Raw genomic sequence first — 18,095 nt, 5'->3', positions numbered from 1 at the left:
TATTATCCTAACTTTGGGGAGATTTTGTGAACAATGAGAAAAAATTGTGTAGATGAAAAATCTTTTTGACATTCCTTAGTAGATTATAATTACCCGAATTTGCGTCCACTTCTATGATAGCGTGAACAATTTAGGCACCACTACCCCGTGTACTTCGTGTGGGTTAAGAAATAAATGAGGTGAATTGCCATTGGGGTTATAAGAGATTCATTTGATGCAATCACGCCAGCTTTTGCAGAGAAGTTACAAAGAAGATAACTCGAAGTGATTTTACACTAAAGGATATATTTTAAATACTTCCCCTTGTAGGAGTAGAAGGATCAACAACTTTGCTATTTCCACATAGTAATTTATTGACACCGACCATGGTTTCGTTACAGAGTAACATTATCAAGGTGTTACTCTGTAAGGAAACCATGGTCGGTGTCAATAAATTACTATGTGGAAATAGCAAAGTTGTTGATCCTTCTACTCCTGCGATTATGGATTTCCACCAAGTTACGCCCGCTACAATTAATTATATTTCCCTTTGTTTTTTATTTAATTATTACATTTCATTATTCATTTTAAAACTCATTTATCCTCATGAAAGAGGACGATACTATTATACGCCATTGGCCAACTTTTCAAGAATGACGATTTACTGGGAATATTTCAAGGCACAATAGTCAGTAGTGGTCTATGGGTCCGGGATATTGTTGATACTGGAGCATTTATTACCGCGCTGCCCTTTGGTGATAATGTAATGGGTGCGGCCCGCCATCTAAAAAGTCGCGGGTCGCACGCTTTGAATTATGTGGGTTCTTGCCCTTGGTGTCGGGAAGCGAATAATCACACTCAAATAGTTAAAGTTTTTACTCAAAGTTTATTTCCCTTTAAAATCCCAGTTAACCAATAAATTCAATGAATATGCATAAAGTAATGATGCATTTGTGCGTCCAAAATAGCCAAAATTTATAATATTACCAAAAGTCTCGGGAAGGAGAGGAGCTGCTGAGTCCCTGAGTGCGAATAGCATCTCCACCGTGCCATTATATAGGGAAGTGGAACCAGGATGTTTTCATCAAAGAGGAAGGGGAGAGGAAGGGGAAGAGGAAGGTTAGACGTTCTTGAAAGTGAAAAGGTGCAAATCCCGAGGCATAGTTTGTCATAGCTGGCTATTCTGAGACGTCACACAACAACATGTTTATGCATATTTTGGAAATGGAAATCTTCCATTTCCGGATCACTACAATAACACTTTTTTGGATAATGTTAATGGCAGACAGGTGAATCCATGCCAGCGGAATTTTTTGGCGTCACTAAAGAGTAGCTCATTTAGGGGGATAAAAAGTGGTAGTGTAAGGGAATAACTTGCTCATTGGCCACGGATACGTTGTTCTTGAAATTCTGAATTATTTCCAATATTTAGAGGACGTCAAGTCTTTCCTTATTTCCTTCCGAGTGGCTGATGTCTATCGTGAAATCACTGTGATAGTTGCTGTCTATTAAATGATTGGCGAAATTTTATTGCAATAATATTTTAATTCACTCATCCTAGCATTGATACTTATTTCTGTTCCTCCTAAAAACCTAATATCACAACCTTTGCACTTAAAAGAGTAAAAACTTAATTCACCACCAAATTATCTTTAAAAAGCTTTTCATTCATTTGTTTTTCATTCCGAGATTAAATAAAATCATACAAGTATTCTTCACAGTGTAGGCAATCAGCAAACAAGAAATTATCATCCACAGAATTGTGGCGAAATACATTCGCAATGATTGTAAATAAACGATTTCTATCACTAAAGCCTGTTTATGCTACATTTACTGGCATAAATTTTTTATAGTCTCTGTTTACGCAGATCGTCGATGTGTATCATTTTTAGCGGCCTTAGAGAAAAAATTGATGTCTGCAAATATGAACTGCGCAATCTCATTGACTATACGTACTTCATGTAAAGACCCCTAAATATTTAACCAAAGCATCATGCAAAAATTATGCCCACAACTAAGGTAATTGTGTTTCTATTCATCTTGAAGCACGCTATTCAACGTCGAGGTTTTCTTTATTTAATAAACAAATAAAGGAATAAAAAATAGTTTTTAAACCTCTTATATGTTCAAGGATCAAGGCCGGTCAGGATAAAGAGGACTTTACGCCTTTGCTGGGATTGCAGCTTTTAATCCCGCACCATACACAAAAGCTGTGGTTACTTGAATGTGTTATATGGAGATTGCGTTCACGGAAAGGCATAAACTTGAAGCCTTCAAACCGCATCTCATAAAGAGTTACTCCTTTTAATGCCATCGTCGCAGCCGAGACATCTCAGCCAAGACTCGCAATTAGTCACTTCTTGTCTTCCACGGGACATAAAAGATATTAAAATTACCGCACGTCACCATTTATTTCGCGGTCGTTTTCTTTTTATATGTAGCTCGCGTTCCTTCAACCTTATCATATCTCAAAGTTTCTCATACCCATCCCATGTACTGATTGTTGAATTTTCTTTACAATCTTCACTCCCTAGGTCTTTCACTACCTATGAGGGTACCTACTAATGAAAGACTTTCATTTTACCTCACTTCCCCAATTAAACCACCATAAGCTGGGATAGCTGAGGGTAGAGCACATCTCAGAATAAGCCAAAGGTGAGTTCATTTCCACACACTCTGGAGTTCAGTCGGAGGGACTTCAAATATTTTTGGCTGGGGATATGCAACGGCGTCACACGAGGTTTTTGTAATCAAAGCCAATCAATTTAATGCAACAGATTTTTTAACTCTGTGATAAATGGTCTGATATAATTCAATTCGATCGATTCATATAGACAAAATATTACACAGAAAGAAAATTTCTAAAATTTATTATTTAATTTACAACCATGAAGATGTACGAATCAAATTTAAAAACTAATAGGCATGAGAGAGAATAAATACTATAAATGAGAATTTTAAACAAGTATTGACATAAGATTGATATTAATTACGGGTTATACTTCAAGAAAATTAAATTTAGGGGGATCGGGTTGGTGCGGTGGCTAGTGTTGGGTTCCCAAGCGGCGGGCTCGGGTTCAAATCCCGGCAGTGGCAGAGAATTTTCAGAGACTGCCCGATCCCTGCTTGAGTGTTGTATGGAGGACATTTCAAGCGCAACACTCCGTCCGTCGGATGGGACGTTGAGCCCTGTTCCCCTTGGCCCCTTTAGTTAAAAGCAGGCTAATGCCGAAAGCCGACGCCGGGTTTCACTCCACCCTTCCTTACCTACCCTTCCCTCATGGCGCAAATGACCTCAGCTGTCGGTCGCCTCCTCCAAATACCATACCATACTTACATTTAGCAGACATAATTTGCGTAGTTCAATAGTAAATAATGCCGATAATGCACAACGATGCCCGTGAAAGTGTGACACGCAAGTTTGAAAGTTGGCATAGGTGTTTTTATATATTTAACAAGAACATTTATCGTAACTTTTTCTCCCGGAAAAACATTCTCACTTATAATGAAAATACCAAATCCTTAATTTCGTGTCCCAAAGAGTGGCACTAAAATTCGTTCAAGTGCAGTTTCCGTACGTCTAATGGTGTCATTGTTTAGATAAGTCGGTCGACGGTGAGCCGACAATCCTAGATAGGCACGGGCTGTAGTCTTTACCTATTCCCATCGAATTCTAGGAATGGATGGAACAGGACAACTTATGTCGATTATTTTCTGTTTTATGGCCCAATGTTGCAATGAAAAGTGAATTGTAAAAAATAAAACGAAATGAAGCACTGAGAATATATTTTCAATAATGTTCTATTACTCTGGGATTGGATTAATTCCGAAGGATTTAAATTAATAATTATTTTTCATTTATTTAAGCTTTGAGTGAGACCCACCAAAGGGGCGGATCAAGGTCGTTGTTTTGGAGAGAGGGTAAGTCGTAAATCGTTTAATATAGGGGGTTATAAAATAAATAATGGTGGACTTTTGACCATGGTTAAAATGAAAACAGAATTTCAATGTTTGTGTTCTTGATTTTTAGGATTTTCGTATCAGTTTATTTTTAAATGATTTATAAACTTCAATACAGTAGATTCCGGTTAATTGGGACATATCGGGACTTGTGCACTTTGCCCCACTTAAGCGGCTGCTCCAATTAGGCGAACTCTCTTGTATATGGGCATAAAAAACTTTGAAATGGTAGAAAGAACGCTAAAGAATGTTTATAATGCAACATAAGTTTATTAAACTATTAATTTGATTAATAAATCAGCGAGTTTAGTTAATTTATTATCATTTTTAAGATTTATAACAATTTAGTCAGAAATATTTTTCACAGCCTCGGGCGACGCTGAATGAATGTCTTTTACTAAGTCCTATTAAAGAAAAGTCCTATCCTCTTGCGGATAATATCACAGCAAGAGCTTTCAAAATAGGGCAAGAATAGGAACATTTGTGAAATTTAAGAGCAAATCAAATGAGGAAAATATAAAAAAATAGTATTCTGAAAACAAAATATTTTAATTTCGTCTCGAGTATAGAGTCTATGTCGCCGAATCATGGCCCAATAAAGTGGCCTGCTGTCCCAATTAAGCGGAGAATACTCTGGGATATTCCTCTATTAGGTTCTGTTCTTCAAGATCTGCCCCAATTAAGCGGCTGCCCCAAGTAACCGGTGGACCTATTAAACGGAATCTACTGTAATTGTGTCCTTTGTCGCTTGTCAAGGGAGATACCCGGCGTCGACATTAACCTACACCTAACGAAAGGCGACAAGGGGACCACGGCTTAACGTCCCATCCGACGGACTGAGTGCTGTACTTGAAGTGCCCTCACCTGTTTCTGTGCACCTCAAGGCACTCAAGCTGGGATAGGGCAGTCTTTGATAAATCTCTGCTATCCTATTCCTAATATCTTCCTATGAACTATTGAAACCACACCATTATTTTATGATAACCCTGTATTATTAGGGAGGTGATGAGCCCAACGGAAGAAAATGATCTGAGGGTGTATATGTGCTGACTGAGTAGAAAAGCAGATATAAGAGAGAATGGAAGGGAAAATGAGATAAAAGCATCAAGAGGAAGGAAAAGTCGTGAAAGGAAAGGGTAAGCGGATGTGAGGGAATGAAAGAATAGAAGATATATATAGAAGGATAAAGAGAGGAAGGTAGAAGAACAAGAAGGGAATGAGAGTAAAAGAGGTTTGGCAGGAGGACATAAGGTGGCGAGTCAGTTCCCACCCCCCTAACTCCAAGGGTCACCTCCCAAGGGGTCATTGGAAGGGATAAAAAGAAAAGAAGGCTTTTGCAAGGGTGGTGGCAGACTTTCGGGCGGAGGATGGTCTGGCGGTCTGGTCGCTGTGCCTGGATCTCTAACTCGTCCTCATAGACCCCATTCTCCTTCAGGCCCTCTCGGAGTCTCCATTAGCAGAGTCTTTGAGCTGTTCGCTTCGCCTTTAGGGAATGGAATGTGGGCAGCCCAAGTACCTACTCCAATGATGGAGGAACAAAGTGGAGGACTTTGGGGTTTGGTCGGAGAGATTGGATGTATGCATGCATCTGAAGTACTAAGTAATATTAAAAGAGATACTTGTTACATCAGACACCATAGTGAAAGTTTCTCTCTTCCATTTCTACATATTTATCTGAATATACGAGGGTGGATCGATAAGTAATGCAGAATTTTTTTAACAGAAAGTTTAATCAGTTAAGCAATATAAATTTAATAGCATTGATTCTTTACCTATTTTTCAACATAAGATCCAAGTCCCTCGACACATTTCTCCCATCGTGACACTAGTTTGGAAATATTCTGTTCGTAGAAGTCCGTTTTATGATAATAAAAACATCTTCGCACAGTCGATTTGACTTCTTCATCAGCGTCGAAACGTTGCCCACCAAAGAATTTCTTCAAATGACCAAACAAATGAAAGTCCGAAGGTGCAAGGTGTGGACTGTAGGGTGGGTGTTGGAGTACCTCCCAACCAAAGTTGTCAATTTTTTCACGAACAGAAGCAGCAATATGGGGATGAGCATTGTCGTGGAGCAGTATCACATTTAGCATGTTGCGTTTGTCGCGATTGCACGACTTTGACAATGTCTTTCCATATTTTTCAGCAGCGTATGTCACTCGCGTTTAGTCCTTTAGCCCACAAAAAACGAACTATACTTCGTTGCTCTTCGCGGGTGGACGATGCTAACACGCGCGCCATCTCAGCTCAGTAGTTCATGCTCCGGCCGCAAGAGCTATACCTTATCTATAAATATGGCTGCTCTGGCGCAAACCTTCAAACTAAATATTTGCAAAATTTCAACTCCCCAGTCATAATAACATGGCGGAAAAAATATGTTGTGCGTTACTTATCGATCCATCTTCGTAAATCAAGCGCTCGGTAGCAGTAAGAGAAGCGATCATCATCAACAGCCATTAATCCAGGTGCGTTTACACTGTGTAACTTGTTATATAAACATGTTATATGTAACAAGTTACTCGTAACATTTGTTTTATAACAAGAGTCCAGCGGAGCCAAAAATGCACAAATAACATGTTACAGATTCAGTCCTAGCCCACCCTTCAACTGGCTATCTCCACTGTGCGCCTCACCTCTTTTCTGTTACATGTTACACTTTTTCCCACTTCGTGGGGGAAACCAAAAACTAACTATTAAAAAGAATTTTTGCCGAAAGATCAATTTCTGAATGCATGAGCGTGACATCCGGAGCCATGTAAGGGAGTGTTAATGGCTGACTACTTTTCTTTGTTTCCTGCAATAATAACCTTGGAAAATTTATCCGGCGCAAATTGAACTATTTTCTTAAGTGGGAATTTTCAGTGCTTACTCCTACGACAAAAATATCTTGAATAATACTCGCATATGTGTAAAGTATCGCTCAGCGGCACTTGCAATCATTCTTATAGTTTGCTTGCTAGGGGAAAATGATGGGCCATTTGGAATTGCGCAGGATACATTACCTCGGCAGAAATACACATGATAATTGAAATAACACTGTACCTCTTCCTGCATTATATATCTTCCGAGGTTAGTGACGATAATTAGCATAATGTCGCTACATTGTGTTGAGGATGTTACAATTAAAAAGGATGACTGCAATTGACTTTACTTTGAATTATTTTGCTAGCAAAAAGTCCATTTATTCAAGAAGTCCATACTGGATCATCTGACCGGCACCAAGCACTCATTCTAACTATAATCATCATATTTTTTCCAGAAATACCAGTTATTGGAAGGAAATCTTATTTCAGCAGCATGCAGTCCATTCTAAAAGGGACCAGAAACCTCTAGAAAAAATATATTTGCATATTTGTGCGAAATTTCTGAGAGTAAAAATCACTCGCCCTAACCGAGATTTAAACCCAGATCCCTCGATTTGCGGCCAAGTTCTTTAACCTCTCAATGTGTACCCAGTATGCGCCCTTTAGATTTCGTATGCCGCCGTCATGCGTGCCCAGTACGCTTCCTGAACTTATGTATCTAATATTTTTTCCGACAGTGATTGTATTTTAAATAAAACTAATTACTTCGCTTTTTGAAGAATGTTTTTCTATTCAATAAAATATTCATAGCGATTTTATGCCTTCAGGTTTCTTTAATGTTGCGATGATATTCCGATTTATATCTTCTTTATATAAACGACATTGGCGAAGTAGTGCAGAGTAAGTTACGATTATTTGCAGACGACGCTGTAGTTTACAGAGAAATTCGTTCCAGCAAAGATATAGATGAACTAACGAATGACCTTGCTGCTATCCAAGCTTGGTGCGATGCTTGGCAGTTAGAATTAAATTTGGAAAAATGCGTCGTAATGAATTTCTGGAAGAAGAATAACTCCCTACAGCGTAACTATGTCATTCGGGGCACGCAGTTAAAGGCAGTTGAATCTGTGAAATATCTAGGGGTTAGACTCAATAATGATCTATCGTGGAATAAACATATTCGAGAAATAACCGGTCAAGCTAATCGTAAAATGGGTTTTGTTAAAAGAATATTAGGAAAGTGCGACGACAAAGTGAGAGAAATTAGCTACTTTTCCCTCGTTAGACCACATTTGGAATACGCTGCCAGTGTTTGGGACCCTCATGAAAAAGGCTTAATAACAGAGTTAGAACGCGTGCAAAGAAGAGCTGCCAGGTATGTGAAAGGTCGTTACGATAGTCTTGTTAGTGTAACTGACCTCTTACATAAACTCGGATGGGAATCTCTGTCGGACCGTAGATTGAAAAATAGACTAAACCTTTTAGATAAATTCAAGAGCAGTGTCTTTTCTGACGAAGTTAACCATATCTTGCGGACGCCAACGTACTACGGAAGATCAGATCATATAAATAAAATAAGAGAGATAGATTGCAGAACAGACAGATTCCGAATGTCATTTTTTCCACGATCAATAAGAGATTATAACGGCAGCAATAGAACGCGTAAATAGATTGCATGACTTGTAGTGTAGCCTACTAACCTATGTAAAACTTACTGCATGTTTCTGAATTTCTATTCTATATTCTATTTCTAACAGCATATAGTAGTATAGTTTGTTATTATACGGGACGTTTCTTGGACGGTGTGGTGTGCATGTGGGAGTCCAAATGCATGCTGCATGCTGGTGATTGATCACCCCCTGCCAAACACCCTAGAGGTGGCTCGCAGGGTAATTTGTAGATGTAGATGTAGATTTAAACCAGTGATTGATCTTAAAAATCAACGTCTTTCTTCAAATTTACTATCTGCTGCTGCTACTGAAAACTGCTACCAATTCTGCTTGAGAGACGTCAAGAAGGTCAACTACATTAGCTTGAGATACAATATCTTCCTTATAAGCTCACAGCCTTCTCTCTGTCTTCTCGACGTGTGTCATCACCTCGAGCCCCAAGTGTGTTTGGTCCGCCTCGTTAGTCCTAAGCGAAGAGACCATGTGCTTCGCTCTGCATTTATGTTTTTCTTCTTTTAGGGACAGTAATCAACGAAGATAAGATTCCTTCTAAACAGTCAGCACATACCAGGATCCCTTCGAGATGATTTCTCGTCTCTTGATGGAGCTTCGAAACCACGCGCTTCAGTCCACTAGAACCGTTCATGCTGTGCGGTGTTCTTTCAGGCAGTGTATTGAAACTCTTGTCGGGTGTACTTCTTGTATGTGGTTATTTTTATTTATGATTGGGGATCCATAAATGGTAATAGTATTGAAAGTCAAAAAAGAGACACGGAAGGCTGCTTGTGTTAGATTATAATAAATTCATTGGTAGGGTGGATTTCAAGGACCTGTTAATCCCATCCCAGCAGCCGAATGAGATTTAGAGAAATTCACTTTTTGGCATGTAATCATTCAATAGTTTATAACTTTCATGACATATGATCAGTATCGTTGAAAATTTTTGTAAACATTCGTAACATACATTATGATAATTTTACAAGTAATTTAAATAAATATTTGTTGTTTTATATTTCTATTTCTATAGACTAATGAATAAATTTTCAGTTTTCAAAGATCTAAATTTAGTTTCAACTAAGCGGCGAGATCTCTAATATTCCATGTATTTTTTTATAATGACATAGTGTATTTTAATTATTTGGGATTGAAATTTTCATAACCAATTGGATATTTTCGATAGGATTACCCGTCTCGCTTGCTTGAAAATTCATAACTTAGCCCATTTCTTTGATTTTATTCTATTATTACCTGAATCATTTCATATAGGTACTTACGTTCTGTAGTTTCTAATGCCAATATGGAAATATTGAAATGACTTCACCTCAGTAATTCTGCTTTGTGTGACATGATTGGAAGCAATTCAAGCATTAGCCCACTGCACATTGTTCACAACGGTACCCGCTGTCTCTTCTTTTCCCATGATTGGCACAAATTGCACACCTCCTTCGGAGGTTTTCTTCCCAGCAGCAGGAATTCTCCTTAGGAAATGTCTTTCAGTGAGTATTGGTACTAAATTGTCTGGGAGTGAGGGCCATGTCCAAACTGCCCGTATGGAGTTGCATATTTAAGAATATTACCTCCACCAGCTGCACGCGAAAAGATAATAGGGCCAATTTTTTATTCGTGTTTTCCATGTGAATAACATACGAATTTAGGACTGCATATTTCATTAGTTTCCTAAATAACTTCATACACCACGTATTATGGCGTTTTCTTACCATTAGGTACGAATGCATTAATTAAATGCCCGCTGCGCTTTAGGGGTAAACATTATTTTTACGTTTATTTTCTTAAGCCTTCCTTGGATTTCTCTGTAGTAAATTTGTGCCTACATTCCCTTTTTATAAATGTTTCGTTACATGCTACGATTTATTCATTGAGTATCAATAAATAAAATCAAATATAATAATATAAAATCAATGATTTTACAATCATTAACGTAATTGGTGTCCAAATATATGCTTAAATTTTATATTAATGGCTTTCCTATTTCGAGGTACCGATTCAGCATTAAGTACGCAAAGGAAACGGCTTTTTATGGTGCTAAATTTATTTTGGGAGTAACGAGGTGAGACGAGAATCTCGTCCGAGACTCTAGACCGAGACGAGACTGGGGTTCACGAGACGCGACTCGAGACGATACCCGAGTGCGGAAAACGAGACTAAGACGAGACTGGTGCAAGTCTCGTCTCATCTCGTCTCGCGGCAACACTAGTTCCGACTCATCACCCATTCTCAAGGCTACTGAATGAATATTTGAAGTGACCGTTGAAGCTGAGCATCAGAAGGGGCGGGAGTGGCGGAGTCCCGATTTTTGTGGCCGGGGACCGTGGACCAGCGTAGACTTAGCTCTGGCAATCATAATTAATTTTAGAGTCCGATTCAAAGATCTGCTATTCGAATATCGGATGTATCTGTTGACATTTTTATTTTCCAATATTATTACTGTAGCCTCTTCAGTTAAACGAACCCATAATTGGTTTTATTGCCATAAAACTCTGGTTCCATCACTCCTTATTTTATGGTCTTCACTCTGGCTATGCTCGACGATAGCTGATTTTTCCGGTTGACTAAGTCGGAAATGCCTTTGGTGTTTATACGTTTCCCACCTAGTGTCGGTAAAAATCAAAAGAAGTTATGTGGCATTGTTATATAACTTTCTTGTAGTCTATGTTGGGCTTCTAAAAATGTTATATCACTTTGTTACATTGTGTAAATGCGGCTATGTATAACATGGTCATGCAGCGTGTTAAATTTATTACACTTTTGCTCTTTCGCAGAAAAGTACGGTCTAAGTTTATATGATAATTTGATAAGTCTAAACGAGAACATTGAAATGACTCGGTCAAAAACTAATGAATAACCCCCTGTTTAGACGTTCATTGGAGTGATAACGGCTTAGTAATGTCCCGCTAAACGTTAGCACTTACTGTGAATTTCTCACCGGTACAACTTGAGAATTGCACATTAATTGTTGAAACCGGATGGGGTCATTTAACGTTACGCGGAAAATTACTGGGTCGCTTTATTCCCATTGATATTACGATATTGCTTAAGAGCTACCAACGATTGAATCATTTCGTAGGTTAAACGTTGGCATCACTCTTAACTACCTAGGTAGAAAAGTGAAAAAAATTCCCAAATATAGCTACTAACAATGAATCCCTAAGCATGGGCAAAAAATACCGGTATTCGGTAGTACCGAGTACTATTTTTTTTCTACTTCGGTAGTACCGGCCAGTATTGTTTTAGCGGTACTACCGGAGTATCGGTACTAGAAATACCGATACTTCGACGGCGCTGCCATCTTATGTGTTATCAATCAACTACCTACCCAGGTACTTAAACAATTGAATGTTGATAATATATCAAGCGAAGTTGGGCATTTTATAGATAATCTCAGACTGACAACGTAAGCTCTGTGCATAAGAAGACTTTTCATTATAAGTTTTCGGCAGAAGACGTTCTAATGTTGGTCTGGAGTCCGAAAAAAAACCGGTGGCTTAAGGAAAAAAAAACTCATCGGATAGAGTTCCTGAGAGAACCTCACACTTCATATACGCCAGAAAAACACCAAAATTTAATGGTATGCACCAAAATCATTGCCTGCATCATCAAACTTCATCGCTATCACCCTTCCCACTGTTAGAGAACCTAGCCTCCATGTATTTTTCCGATAAATTTTCGTAAAAGAATGCAGTTAATGATTTTTTCAGTGTATATTTTCTGTATGTTACGCTAATTTGCCGAAATACCGGATAATTAGGGTAAGACAAGCGTTAAATCTCAACTTATTAACATATTTTATCATGTGTTGAAAGTACCGGTATACCGGTATTTTTTCGCCGGTACTACCGGGAGAGTACTATTATTGCTTTTTAATATCACAAAAATACCGGTACTTTTTCGAGTACCGCCCATGCCCATGATGGATAGGTAGGGATTGAAGTGTAGCCTCCATCAAACTTTAGTACCTTTAAGTGTTCTTCAAGAATTTACTTTCTCCCACAGGATGGAAATTTTCCCTCCGCGAAGGTAACGTCACGATTATGATAAAGCTGCAGTAACTCAACTATATGCGTACACTAATTGCAGATATACGTGAGGCTGATATATGAACGGATTTTCTCGCATAAGTTATTCAGGAGTACCAAAAAATATAACGTACATCACTTATTCGTGTTTAGCCTAATACGTACCTTAAGAAACACCGGAAACAAGAAATTACTTATTCATGAGTCATACTGCGAAAGAAACGCATATTCCATGTAAAATAATTGCCGTCCTGCTTCTCAGCAACGAAAAATTATATCCCAAATGCATTTTGCCATCTTGTGGCGACGTTAGTAACTCCATCCATCTGTATCTAATTATGCCCAAGATAGAAGGCGGATTAGAAATATAATTTTAATGGGGGCACAAAACAATTTATTCTACCATGAACCTTGCAGAGATAACTCTTAGTTTATCAGTTAGAGGAGGATAACTTCAAATATTAATTATAACGTACGGACTTTAAAAACGTAAATGGGAAGAATATGGAGCGGAAATTGACCTACTATCGGCGCAAAAGCGATACAGAACTCAAAACTTTAAGCATTTGTATGAAATTCTGCCGAAGCTCTATTGGGTCGTGCGTACATCGTTTTACTACTTGTTTATTTGACTAGAACATAAATTCATTGAACTGTGTATAAATATGAACGCTAATAGCTTCCACGGTCGAAATAGTGAAGATGAAAACGCGAAAAACTAGGAGAACTGCGAAACGATCGTCTTCTTCATCTCGACACAGGTAAAATATTTGATTGGCGCATTTCATTGTTTTTTTAAAGAGAACATCTTTTCATTTAAAATAGTTTTTTTTACCCTTATTACCTTAAAGATAGATTTCAATTTGCGAGGTATAGAAAAGTACATGATCATCGAAATTACGTTAGATGGAAAAAATATTTCTAAACTTTTCATGCAAGAAAACGTTGATATTGTTCCTCTTACTTAAAATAAACCACAATGAAGAAAATCGCCAAGCAGCAACGCACACTACCATTTTTCGCTGCAAGCAATAATTAAACTCATGGTCGCGCGCGCCTCGAATTCGTCTGTCGAGTGCAATGTAAGGAAAGCACGTGTATAAGCTATTTTAACACTCAACTTATTTATTTGACATTTTATTTCCAGAAATTTATCCATTAAATTGTCTTTATTTTTAACAAATACGTGGTGACTCGAAAGAAAATAACACTGAATTCATATGAAAACGTATACACTTCGCATGTCTCCATTTTTTCAATGTCGCCTAAAACGAGAGGAAACAATCGTCTTGAATAACAAATAATTGAATAATCACAAGAATATTAAAAAGAAATACCAAAGATTTACCCATCTAGTTAGGCCGAAGTTCACATTTTATGCAATAAATATCTTTCGCGCTTCTCTCCGTAACCATCTTCACAAATATACCTAGTTACTCGTAAGTCATCATTCATCGTACCTTGTATAAACTCGGGACGATTTCTTTTCTTACGTGACAATAGGAAGAGGAATTTTGACAGCCAAATGGCCGAAATGAGGACGACAAGGGCTCAATCCCGTAAAATTGGAACGCCTTTCGACGAAGTGATAACCCTCCTTCTCTCGTCATTTGCCTTAGAGTAAGTTATTCGAGAATGGATTGCTCTGCAAGAACCCAATTTTTGATAGTAATTACTTCGTCTCGTGCCGAGCTGAAAAATCCAAAATAATTAGTCTCTCCATCTCCCACGTCACTTTCTCACGACACTTTGGGAGACGCTTTTTTTTCTTCCATATCATTCGACGTACTCGTTACTAAAAATGTATAAAATGATTTTTCACCCAAATTAATAGATTTTCCATCAGCTTAATAAAATGAAACATTTTTTACATTCCCCAGAATAAAATATCTTATCTCTACAACTAAATGGCGAGACTCATTTATTTTATTTTATTTTCCTTATATATATCGAGAATGATTTCACCACTTTTTCAGTAAGGAAATTTGATAACTTTCCAATCTGTCAACCTACGTTCGATCAAAGAATAGAATCTTATTTTTTCAGGTGACATAATGAACTATCAAAATAGCGATTATTTTAATATTTCCAATATTACAACATTTCATCCATATAACTAAATGGTGGAGCCTAATTATTTATCTAATTTTATCTATTACGCCGGTCTTCGTATCATTACGTGGAAATAAAATTTGGCATCGCCCCAAACGCTGCGGTAACTTTGATTTCACCTCAGCCGTTCAATAACCTATGCAAGAAAATCTTCAGTGTAGACAGATTCCCTATCATATAAACCAAAGTTGTTCGCTGGGCCGGATTTACCGTAAGGCAAATTATAGATATGGGCGAAATTCCGCCGTAATCGATTAATCGTATCAAATGATCATCGGTTCCCTAGCAGCGATTAAATTTAAAAATCGGGAAGGCATAATCGATTATTTTGAAAATCGGTGAAATCATATGCTTTTTAGTTGGCATCAAATCATATGATTCTACCGATTGTGTGCCGGCAACAAATTACGAATTTTCCCTATCACTAGCGATTCAAATATACTGCGATATAAAAGCTATATAAAAATGTAGCCACCGGTACTTGAATATCACGCGATTAGAGATTAAAACAACAACTAAAGCCGCCGATTTTTTCACGTGAAGATCAAGCTAAAATAATCGATTCAACGATTAAATCGACATTCCATAATCGATCACATAATCGAAAAAATCGGAACACAATTATCGATTATCATCGAAAATCGATTATTTTCGCCCATCAATAAGGCAAAATGGGCACGTGCCTAGGGCAGGTCGCAGTCCAAGGGGCGCCTTTTGTTACCTCATGCGAGTGGCAATGCCTTATCATAAAAATCGGGGAGGGGGGGACTCCATGTAGAGGTGCCTACAGTGTAACTTTGGGTAAATCCGGCCCTGGTTGTTCGGTATAACGACTAGAAACAATACTTAAAAGCTATTGAATGCTTGACTTTTTCCTGACCCTAGAAGGAATTGCCTGAGTGGTAAAGTTAAGTGTTTTTTTTGTCAACTTAAAACAAGGGATTGACACATACAGAAACTTACGGAGGATCTACGATGAGAATTAAATACGATGGAATTACGAACCTACTTCAAGATCGCTTGATCCCAAAACCGAGTTTCAGTTCCAGCATTTGATCTTGAGCTTACTTTTTCTCCAATGACGACCTACTTGATAACATTCTATCCTTTTCTTTTTTCTTTTAGGTATCTATATGTATAGGTGTGAGTTAGGGAATTGTCCCTCACTATTAGTACTCGTTCCACTGAGTGCTACCTGAACTCATACTATGCTCAAGGGTATCATCCTTATACTTCAGTCACATTTCTCGCAGTAATGAGTCATTAGAATTATCGCCATGTGGAATTAAATTTAAGCAAGAGCTTCCCGTTTTACGCTTTCTTTATTAGTGTTTGATATTATCTCGTGAGAGAATAAATCAAGGGGTTCTACGTTTAAAAGATCTCAGCCTGGTATTCATTGAATTTGCAAATAAAAAGCATAGTGTTGGCGAGTAAAATTTCCATAATTGAGCGCCAACTTCTAAATTTTATCAGCTAAATAATAATATATATCGATGTGCCATCTACCGACCTCTTTTATATGTTAGACATGTCGAGATGATAATTTCATACTATTTTAACAAATTTTCAACTTGAAATGGAAGTAGTACGTTACCCTAAGTAACGATACGTTAACATATATAACCCCTAGAGTTACTTATGACCATATTTAAAGATTGTCGTGTCTACAGTGGGTTCCGCGACACCCACAAGTGATCTGCAATTGGAGCTATGGTAGCCTTGCTAAACCAAACTACCAAGTATAATAAGTATGTAAATATTGATCCTAAAAAACCAAAGCCAAAGTCACGCCGTGAGAGCCTGTAATATTCCAACAGGGAGCCACCATACTGGCTTTTTATTCATTTACTTATTTAACGTGCATCAATGTGCTTTAAACTACCGGCAATAAGTAATCGATCATGTCGCACAAATTATATAATAATTAGGCTTAATGGTACCGAATTAGTGTGTTCATATCGTGTTTGAAATAAACTAAGTCTTTCTTTAGCCAATGTCCATGTCTATGACTTCTTGTAAGTCCATTCTCCCGCGCGCGCCATCTTGAATGGACCACAGTGGCCAACATACTGGCGCCATGAATTTTGATAATTTTCCCCCACTTAATTTCCAATTAATGTAAATTTCTATTCGATGGGGAACATTTTTTTTGTTTTTGTCGATTGCGATAGAGATTGAAAAATAAACAGACTCGTATTTTTCCGTTTTTCGATCTGTCGCCTACTTCTCAAGTTACTCACGACGAGACATCGACGGGCTTACCCCATTCGTTGATAAGTTCATGACGTCACTGACTCTTTCCGAGCATCTCACTTACTCTCCGCTACTCCTCGGTCTCGCGAATCCATCTCACGTGGTTCGTCGTCGTTAGCACTCTAATGAGCGAATTTTTCGGCGTACGAACGCATCTCTCTGAGCGACTTAATGAACCAGATCCTTAATGACGTCATTAACTAACGAAAAGTGGGTAGAAACATTTGCACTTTTTTCATTTTAAAATTATGAGAAAATGGCTGCATTAAAAAGACTTTTTCGTCGTAACTTATCTTTCCAGTCCATCTACCAAATGTTTCATCATCATCAGTCAACAATCCTCAGATTGGTCTGACGCAATTAACTATTCCTCTCTCCTATCCGCTAGCCTTTCCATATTGACGTATTTCTCCTCTTTTACATCCTTTATAACCTGTCCTATGAAACTCATTCCGGGCCGTCCCTTGCTCTTCTTCCCTTCCACTTGTCCTTCAACGATTGTCTTCATCAGGCCATCATGCCTCAAAATATGGCCAACTACGTTGTTCCGTCGTCTCCTTAAGGTTTTTAGAATAGCTCGTTTTTCCCACTCTTCGTAACAATTCCTCGTTACATACTCGGTCGATCCATTTTATCTTAATCATTCTTCGGTGGCAGCACATTTCGAATGTTTCCACCCTTAACTTCTCCGCTCTGTCAAAGTCCAAGCCTCGCTTCCATAGAAAAATATGCTTCACGTGTAGCATCTGATGAATTGTTTCCTTGATTCTATGCTTGTATTTTCAGTTGCAAGAAGATTCTTCTTAATGTAGGAAGACCCCTTCGGCTATGTTATTCTACAGACTATTTCTTTCTTGCTTCGTCTGCTGTTGGTAATTCGGCTTCCTAGGAAAGATAACTCTTTCACCTGTTCCAGCTTTTTCTTTCCTAGTTTAATGTTTACCCAACCACTCCTATTTGCTGCATAATAATACCCTATTCTTCTTCTTGATTGTCAGCTAATATCTAGCCGTTGTACTTTCCAAATTTTTCTTAGAAATCTTCATATTTTTCTCTGTCTCGGCTATGACTGCTATATCATCAGCAAATCGCAGCATACTAATATTTTCTCTGGGTATATTGACACCAAAAGCCTTTTCTTTGATTCCCTTGATGGCTTTCTCAATATAAAAAAAGAAAAATATATATAAAAATATAAGAAGCAAATCCTGGATCCGACCTACTACATCTATCCCCTGAATCCAGAAAAGCCAACCGCAGAGCCCGGAGGAAGGCAAGGT

The sequence above is a fragment of the Ischnura elegans genome, chromosome 10, assembly GCF_921293095.1.
Source record: "Ischnura elegans chromosome 10, ioIscEleg1.1, whole genome shotgun sequence".
NCBI lineage: Eukaryota > Metazoa > Arthropoda > Insecta > Odonata > Coenagrionidae > Ischnura > Ischnura elegans.
The sequence above is the reverse complement of the archived record's forward strand: the minus strand, read 5'-3'. Positions refer to the sequence as shown.